Raw genomic sequence first — 9,817 nt, 5'->3', positions numbered from 1 at the left:
TCTATCCTGTTCCATTGATCTATATTTCTGTTTTTTGTGCCAGTACCATACTGTCTTGATGACTGTAGCTTTGTAGTATAGTCTGAAGTCCGGGAGCCTGATTCCTCCAGCTCCTTTTTTCCTTCTCAAGATTGCTTTGGCTATTTGGTGTCTTTTGTGTTTCCATGCAAACTGTGAAATTTTTTGTTCTAGTTCTGTGAAAAATGCCCGTGGTAGTTTGATAGGGATTGTGTTGAAACTGTAGATTGCTTTGGGTAGTATAGTCATTTTCACAATGTTTATTCTTCCAATCCAAGTACATGGTATATCTCTCCCTCTATTTGTATCATCTTTAATTTCTTTCATCAGTGTCTTATAATTTTCTGCATACAGGTCTTTTGTCTCCTTAGGTAGGTTTATTCCTAGGTATTTCATTCTTTTTGTTGCAATGGTAAATGTGAGTGTTTTCTTGATATCACTTTCAGATTTTTCATCATTAGTGTATAGGAATGCAAGAGATTTCTGTGCATTAATTTTGTATCTTGCTACTTTACCAAATTCATTGATTAGCTCTAGTAGTTTTCTGGTAGCATCTTTAGGATTCTCTATGTATTGTATCATGTCATCTGCAAACAGTGACAGCTTTACTTCTTCTTTTCCGATTTGCATTCCTTTTATTTCTTTTTCTTCTCTGATTGCTGTGGCTAAAACTTCCAAAACTATGTTGAATGGTAGTGTTGAGAGTGGACAACCTTGTCTTGATCCTGATCTTAGCAGAAATGGTTTCAGTTTTTCACCATTGATGACGATTTTGTCTGTGGGTTTGTCATATATGGCCTTTATTATGTTGAGGTAGGTTCCCTCCATGCCTACTTTCTGGAGGGTTTTTATCATAAATGGGTGTTGAAGTTTGTCGAAAGCTTTTCTGCATCTATTGAGATGATCATATGCTTTTTCTCCTTCAGTTTGTTAATATGGTGTATCACATTGATTGATTTGCATATATTGAAGAATCCTTGCATTCCTGGGATAAACCCCACTTGATCATGGTGTATGATCCTTTTAATGTGCTGTTGGATTCTATTTGCTAGTATTTTGTTGAGGATTTTTGCATGTATGTTCATCAGTGATATTGGTCTGTAGTTTTCTTTCTTTGTAACATCTTTGTCTGGTTTTGGTATCAGGGTGATGGTGGCCTCGTAGAATGTGTTTGGGAGTGTTCCTCCCTCTGCTATATGTTGGAAGAGTTTGAGAAGGATAGGTGTTAGCTCTTCTCCAAATGTTCGATGGAATTCATGTGTGAATCCATCTGGTCCTGGGCTTTTGTTTGTTGGAAGATTTTTAATCACAGTTTCAATTTCAGTGCTTGTGATTGGTCTGTTCATATTTTCTGTTTCTTCCTGGTTCAGTCTCAGAAGGTTGTGCATTTCTAAGAGTTTGTCCATTTCTTCCAGGTTGTCCATTTTATTGGCATATAGTTGCTTGTAGTAATCTCTCATGATCCTTTGTTTTTGTGCAATGATGTGTTTTATACGTTGTGTTTCTTGTAAAATTAATCCGTCTAAGCTAATAACATAAGACATTAAAGTTAGTTGTTCAAACACTGATAGTCATGAATACAGCACTAGTAAATGTTCTTCCTCCAACTAATCATCACCCTAGTTACTGATATAAATTATTATTTTTTAAATGAATTAATTTATTTTTGGCTGCATTGGGTCTTCATTGCTGCGCACGGCCTTTTTTCTAGTTGTAGTGAGTGGGGGCTACTCTTCGTTGCGGTGTGCAGGCTTCTTATTGCGGTGGCTTCTCGTTGTGGAGCATGGGCTCTAGGCACGTGGGCTTCAGTAGTTGTGGCATGTGGGCTCAGTAGTTGTAGCTCACGGGCTTTAGAGCGTAGGCTCAGTAGTTGTGGCACATGGTCTTAGTTGCTCTGTGACATGTTGGATCTTCCTGGACCACGGCTTGAACCCATGTCCTCTGCATTGGCAGGCGGGTTCTTAAGCACTGAGCCACCAGGGAAGCCCCAGTATAAATTATTCTTAAATATACAGTTTATTTAGCAATACATGTAAAAATTTAAAAATATACCTTAAGAATTAAAAATTTAAAAACTGAAGAATACAACATTAAAATGTTGCTATACTGAACAAAACTTAGCTAACTGAGATAGCATTTTGGAAATCACTAGAGAAATTGCCCACTACTTGAAAATAAGAGAAAACTTTGGGTGGGACAAAATTACAATCAGTAAACTTTCTTACTCATATAGCTCATGAATTTCTGTTTCACCAATTCTACTTTATCATAAATTATGTGAGAACTTATTTTAATATGTTCGCTTTACTTAAAAATAGGAATTACAGTAGTCTTTTATCATGTTTTCCTCATAGGGAGAAAACTCTTATCAAGAGCAGTTCTGGGTGCAAGAGCCCCACGGCAAACCTGCAGCCTTCCAGAAACACCCATGGAAGACCTGGAGAGCCTCTAGCAGGTACCTTTGTTTAGGCATCTCTGTCTGCATCAGTGCACCTTCCCTTTGCAATTCATTACTTGGCGCCGAACTTGCTCTGACTTCAGGAAGAAGCAGTCTGTATTGCAATATCCCCATTGAGCCACTGACATGGGCCTGAAAATTGCTTTTTAAGTGGTCAGATGAAGCTAGCAGGTACTTTCAGATCAGCAGTGCAGTAAGCAGAGTCTAGAAGGATCATAGTTGCTGGTAAATTTGGTGTTCTTTCTAGATGCCCCAGACCTAAGGATGGGGTGACGGTCAGTGATGCTGGTTGGAAACCATTTCTTCCTGAGCTATGGGCATTTCAATATTTCTACACCCCACATTTCTACTGCATTGGTTTATTCTCCTGTTTTACTTCCATGCAAGTGTTTTTCCCCAGTCTACCATCTCACTGCTGAGTGGCTCAGCTCTAATCCCACCTCCCCGAACAGCTTTTCCAGATCTTATCAGTCACCCCCCCATAGATGCCCATAATTTTTTGTCCATATCCCAGTGGACCTTGTATCTTTTTCTTTTTAAATTAATTAATTAATTAATTAATTTTTGGCTGCATTGGGTCTTTGCTGCTGTGCTCAGGCTTTTCTCTAGTTGCATCGAGTGGGGGTTACTCTTCATTGTGGTGCACAGGCTTCTCATTGCAGTGGTTTCTCTTGTTAAGGAGCATGGGCTCTAGGTGCATGGGCTTCAGTAGTTGTGGCATGCGGGCTCAGTAGTTGTGGCTCGTGGGCTCTAGAGCGCAGGCTCAATAGTTGTGGCACACAGGCTTTGTTGCTCCGCGGCATGTGGAATCTTCCCAGACCAGGGCTCGAACCCATGTCCCCTGCATTGGCAGGTGGATTCTTAACCACTGTGCCGCCAGGGAAGTCCTGGACCTTGTATCTTGTGCTTGCTTTCTCACTGGACCGCTGAGCTCTTAGAAGGAAGACCTTGTTGCTATCCATATCTGACTTCCTCCTCCCCATCCCCAACCTCTGGGTTTGGCACAGTGTACGGACCTTGAAGGAGCTTCATGTGTACTTGAACAGAAGTAAGGGACATTTGAGATTTTCTCCATCATGTGGTTGATTCTGTCTTTCTCCCATAAGTAAGTGGAGATTGGCTTGGGATCTCTGGAGTGGTCTGTGGCCCTTATAAAATCCAAAGGGGAAGAGAACCTTGGTTAAAAGAAGAAATGAAGAAGGACCAACTTCTGATTTTCTTTGCCAAAACTCAGGTCATTGCTTCTTCTCTGAATTGCTCCAACTTGCTGAAATGGAAACTTCCTTTAATTTGGGATAGGTAAGAGTAATTTTGGGCAGATAAGAGCCCTGGGAAGCTGTCATTACCCACTGGCTTGGCAGGGATACTACTACAAAATGATTATGCAAGATTTTTTTCTGTCTACTTTGAATTATTTTTTAAAAACCTAGATTACTTGATTTAAAAACAATAGATCTGGGACTTCCCTGGTGGCGCAGTCCTCATCAGGGAGTGTAGGAGGCTAATCAGAGAAACAGAGAGAGACACGTTACACCCCCAGCCCTCTTCTCTGCCCTGAGATGCCCATAAAAACCTGGGCAAGGAGAGACATCTTGACTGACCCTTCTTGTTTGGGGGCACCAAGTCCTCACTTACGGGAGACACACACACTGGTTTCCCTGTGGTGTCGGGGTCTATCCTGCCCGTCTGAGGAGGACAGGCGTTGTTCCACAGAGTCTGGAAGTCTCAGGCCCAGCAGGCCCTTCCAACCCGCAGAGGCCCTGTGCGCCGCGCATGGCCTGGGTGAAGGGAGGGGACCAAGAATGACTGGACTGGTCAGGGAGGGAGGAGGGAGGAAGGAGAGCACCCTGATGTCTGCGAGGCCTAGCGGGCTCCAGAAAGGGTCAAAGTCAAGGCCTCACAAGCATGGCCCTGGCTGTTCCCTCCCTGCAAGCACCAGCCTCACGGATGTTTGTACGCGCGCTTTAAAATATTCTAACAGGCTACCCTTTCATTGCTTAACCCTCAGTATCCTGTAACAACATCCTTGCATTTGTAGAGGACTGTGTGTTTCACAGCAGCACCTCGTATTCCTGAGACAGGCCCGGTAGGTACTCTGACCCCCGGCAGGCATCAGGGCGTCTGTATCCTACAGCTCTGGGGAAAGGCCAAGCACAACCTGTAGTGAAGAGCCTACGCTGTGCTAGGGACTGCTGAGTTTTGAGATGTGGACATGTAGGGTGGGGAGACTTAAGAGCAAAAGGAAGGCATTGGGAGATCCCCGCGTCGTTCCCCTCTGCTCCAGAGCTCACTTGGGACCCCCAGTGCGCTGCCATCCTGGTCAGCCTGTCTGCCCAGGGGAAGGAGGGCAACCTCTGAGGTCTGCCTGATTTTCCTTCCTCACACCATTTACTCTTTACCATTCGTGATCCCTCTCAACACACACAACCCTGTGCACTGACTCCTTCCTTTATTCTGGAGATGCTCATTTTGGGAATAAAAAGGAGAGGGAATGACTATGGATGGGACATGGGGTAGAAAGTCTCAGAAAATGAAGATCTCTTTGAGGTCAGAAAGGAGGTCTACTCACAGGTAAGGATTCCGATTGATTGTCCAACGTCACAGTCAGACAGGAGCAGGTATCCTGTTGCTTTCTATCCACTCTGCATGGGTGAGTGTGAACAAGGTATAACAAGGTTTCACCAGGCCATGTTCAGTTGTATACTGTTGGTGTTTGAAAGGGTATTACCTTCAGGAATAGGGCTGCTTTATGCTCTGGTGGTGAGGGAGGATGAACTGGGAATGAGAAGACCCTTGTTCTAGGCCCAGTACAAAATCTCTGTGTGACCTTGGATGTGTTATTGAGTGCAAGTCTGTGTGCCCGACGCACGGTGAGGCCAAACAATACCAAAACTTCGGAGTTTGGAGCAGAGAAATGTTTATTGCAGGGCCATGCAAGGAGACGGGTGGCTCATGCCTTAAAAACCCTGAACTCCTCGAAAGCTTTCCTCAAAGCCCTTTTATAGGAAAGGTGAAGGAGGGGCGTGGTCAGTTGTTGCAGACTTCTTGGTGTCAGATCCTCTGTTCTTGAGGTCAGGTCATGGTCAGGTCATGATGTTCCTGTAAACCTCCATCAAAACAAATGTTATTCTCTGTTCTGACAAGAAAGGGCAAGGTCCCAAGGCTCAACTTTCATCCTCTGAGGTCCAGGCCCTGGCTAAGAGGAAGGGGTCCCTGCACGTCCAGTTACCCTGCCTGGGAGCGTTCGTCCAGCAACCAGTCTGGGTCCTCCTGCCAGTGCCCAGATCCGGCTGAAGAGGCAGATCTCAGCTGGAGGCACCCTCAGGGCCAGGTCCCCAGACCCTGCCCACCTATCATCACTGAGGGAGCCAGGCCCCAGGACCAGCCCTCAGGCTTTTCATTTAAACCGGAGAGAATCATTTGTATAGGAGCAATAGAAATACATATTGTAGCAAACACCAATCAGGTTAATTCCCAGCTCACAACAATTGCCCTTTTTTGAGAACAATTGCCCAACTACAGAGGTGGATCTGAGGTAATGATGTGCAGTGTCTTTGCAACTTAACCCTGACCTCTGGCCACCTCCTAGCGGTAGACAACTGATCTAAGCTGGACCAATTTTTGCAACTTGAATGGAGAGACTGAAGCTGTTACTCTAATGGCAGTGTCCATGTAGTCCAGTTGCTGAGGCCTCCATGGACTGTGACCCATGGAGACTGCTGCTGCCATTAAGTCCTGGAGGTAGACCTCCAGGGATGGGGGAGAGGTTCTGGGCTGCTTCAAGATCTGGGCCCAGCCAGTGGGCGGCCCTGGCGAGGACTCTGGAGCTCTGCAGGACACAGCCCTCAGCCTGTCCCTGGGCCCGCAGCTCACCCACTGGCCTGAGGCCAGAGGGCCTGGAGGGCCCCAGGGAGAAGGCTGTGACCTGCTTCTCACTGTGCTTGCCGCTGCGAGGACCACTGCCAGGCTGACTGTTGGCAGAGCGTGACCTCTAACCACTGCCCTATGGGTCTCGCGCTAACGGTGGCACACTAATGGTTGCACTAACGGCTGCGCACCCGCTCCGCGCCTATTACAGATTGTTCACTTAGCTAGCTGCTGTCTCTACTCCCTCTGATGGCAAACAGGGGACTCTGAGACACTGAATTTTATCTGCCTCTGTTTCCAGCAAACTCGTGATCAACTTTCGTCTCTCTCTGCACTCCAAAAAAAAAAAAAAGGCCAGGTAAATTTTATTAATGCTTTCCTTAAAAAAGAGTCAATATAAAATTAAAGCAGAAAAGGAGACTGAACTTTGGTAACACAGTTGGAGTAATTGGTGGCACTGGCAGCAATGGGAGAAGAGATTTAGTTGATTTTCTGTGGTTGTTAATTATTTGCTAATCTCCTGGTGATGGAAGCTGCACGTTTTTTTTCTGAAGGAAGCAAGAAGCTGCTATACTTCTAGTTCTCCTGGCAGCAACCTGTCACAAACCAAGGATCTGGGGAATCTTCAAACCACCCCATGATCCCAGTGGGACATACTTTTGAAGGATGTTTAGTGGTCAGTCACGAGTGTGGCAAAAACTGACAAGCAGGAAGCTTATGTGTTCAGTGAGAATAACATTTTTGTCTCCAAGAGATGTTTCATTTTGAAGATGTGTGGTACCACCTTCCGCTGAAAGCACTGGTTCCCCTGTTGAAGCTTGCTAGAAATTACAACGGTTTCAATTCTATTCAAAGCTTCTTTTATTCTCCTAAGAATTTCATGAAGCTTTCTCTTCAAGGGAACCCACACTGGAATTTCCAGGAAGAAATAGTTTCTTAATATAATTTTTCCCAGTGGAACAGCATATTGTATAGGATGGATGAACTCTGACTGTTCATAGTGGTATACTCTGGATTTTCCAGAGAGCTGGGTAATCAGTCAGCTAGATCAAACCCAGGAAATACTGATGAGTGAGCTTGACCCAGAAGTTATGGACTAATTTTACGTGAAAGATGGTGTTACTGCAAAGATGTCATTAATGAGAGTAGAACTCGTGCTAGGTTCTATCATTGATGTCACACAGTTCAATCCTTGTGGGTATTCAGTGAGTGGAATGAAATCATAGGGAACTTACTGGGCTATTCACGCCACTCCAGAACCAGAATTTTCTCAGGTAGCTTTGAAACAAACTTCATATGAACTCTTATAATGACCTGATTAAGAAAGTTGTGGGTTTTTATGCCAGGAAAATTTTTGATTACCCTGTTTGTCAACAGTGCTTTCTTTGTCCCACAAGATTGAAAGTTTTAAATGCCTTGATTACCAGAGGAGTGCTATGTTCAGTGATTACAATTTTGTTTTTACCAGTTTTGCTAAGAAACGGTAATAACAGCAGAATTAAGAAAAATGAAGTAAAAATGCAAAAAGAAAACATATAGAAGAAGGTGATGGCTGGGCCCGCAGCTGATACTGAGGTCCATGCTTTCTACAACCACTACCTTGTAGTTGCAGAAAGCCCTAGATGTGATGACAGTGCAATCATTTTGGATTGTATGTGTTATTATACCAAGGAGTGAGATATCTTGCATGAATGCTCTCTTGTGTGTTTAGGTATTCTATACCACTCTTGCTGTGAAACTGAAGTGCATATAGAAAAACCCTTTACTATATGAAACTTTATAACACTTGTGAAAACAATTCAGTTTGGTTTATGCACAGTGTAATATCTCTCCAGGTATCAACCAAAATTTCCCATAGACAGAGGTTTTGTCCTCATTAGGTGTTGGCCTCAGCCTAACCATCTGGGATTGTTCTATTAAATTGTGGTCAGAATTTGTACATTCTAGTTACTGTTACTTTCTAGAATGTATTCTCTACTAATGTGATTGAAACCAATTTCTACTTCATACAGATGTTTTTCGTATACCAATTAGTTTTTCTTCCACGAATCAAGTCCTCCTAAGAAAATGATTGCAGTTACTCATTTTTTGTATTTTACTATTTTAACATTATTGCTCCTTACATTCCTAGTCCTTTAATTGATTTTTTTCTTACCTGGGTGTCTCCCCTGCACCCCTCAAATAAAGCAATCCACAGTTACACTGTGGATTTATACTAATCTTTTTTTTTTTTTAGCTGTTGGGGGTAGGAGTTTGTTAATTAATTAATTTATTTTTGCTGTGTTGGGTCTTCGTTTCTGTGCGAGGGCTTTCTCTAATTGCGGCAAGCAGGGGCCACTCTTCATCGTGGTGCGCGGGCCTCTCACTATCGCGGCCTCTCTGGTTGCGGAGCACAGGCTCCAGACCCGCAGGCTCAGTAGTTGTGGCTCACGGGCCTAGTTGCTCCGCGGCATATGGGATCCTCCCAGACCGGGGCTCAAATCCGTGTCCCCTGCATTAGCAGGCAGATTCTCAACCACTGCGCCACCAGGGAAGCCCGATTTATACTAATTTTATACCCCATAGGGGAAGCTGGGGTAGATCTTGGGCTTAATATTCATTTAAGGTTAAGAGAATTTGGCTTCCTTGTAAGTGGCATGGGCTCTTTTGGAAGATAGTGACAAAATAAACTTCATTAGCTGATTATCAAGGATGACCCATAGAGTGTTGTAGATTGGGATGTAGATGTACTGACATGACCGTACAGAAACCATTTGCCATCCTGTGCTTCCCAGTATATGAGATTAGCTTCTCATGAGCACTGTGCCTTTACTAACGTGTGAAGTAGTGGCATGCAAGGATTTATTTATTTATTTTTTATCACCGAGTTTATTAGCAGGGAGATTTAGCATAAAGGTTGTACTGGATTCAGTAAGTCAAGCCGGCTTGGATCATTCACTTTAAGTTTTACATTAGCAGCCATTTCCATGAATTTCCAGTGACAGTTTCTTGTAAACTTTGGTTTAAAGCAGAATCAATGTCTTTTTCACCTTGTGACTTAAAATCCTGTGACTTTGTGATGCATATGATAGTGTTCTGGCTTCATCTGTGTCTCTCAGTGTGATGTTCCCTTCACCATGGCTTCATAGGATCAAGTGAATGACTGCTAGAATGAGAGCTGTCCAGGTTATTCAGATATATACACAGGGAAGCAGAATGCTCTTCATAAAACATAACATACAGAATTCCGATAGTCAATTAGAAATGCCTGGAAATATAGACTTTCAAGAGTTATTAGCATCTTTTAGCTATGTTTGCAGGTATTGTGGCATTTGAGCAGCCAAGAGAACAGCAAAGTTGACTAAATTTTATATTTCTTCTTGTCCTCAAAATGTGGTTTTGATTCTTTTTGGGTTGATGCACTGATGTTTTGTTCCTTCTGTATTTACAAATGAACCACACTTCTTTAGTGTTTCTAAACAAAAAATCTACTTT

The 9,817-nt window shown here is 43.5% G+C and overlaps 1 long non-coding RNA gene and 1 pseudogene across 1 annotated transcript in view; both read left to right on the top strand.

Moving 5' to 3' along the window:
* The window catches only part of LOC114908438, a 120,545-nt gene that overhangs the window by 39,252 nt on the left and 71,476 nt on the right, over positions 1–9,817 (top strand). The window contains exon 2 of the long non-coding RNA XR_003796942.1: positions 2,373–2,473. This is a non-coding gene — a long non-coding RNA (uncharacterized LOC114908438). The remainder of the gene's footprint in view (positions 1–2,372; positions 2,474–9,817) is intronic.
* On the top strand, positions 6,870–7,845 carry LOC114908437 (annotated as a pseudogene).

This window comes from Monodon monoceros, unplaced genomic scaffold (assembly GCF_005190385.1).
Source record: "Monodon monoceros isolate NGI ecotype Baffin Bay Population unplaced genomic scaffold, NGI_Narwhal_1 Super_Scaffold_4, whole genome shotgun sequence".
NCBI lineage: Eukaryota > Metazoa > Chordata > Mammalia > Artiodactyla > Monodontidae > Monodon > Monodon monoceros.
Note: the sequence above shows the minus strand (reverse complement) of the source record. Positions and strands in the feature narration are given on the sequence as shown.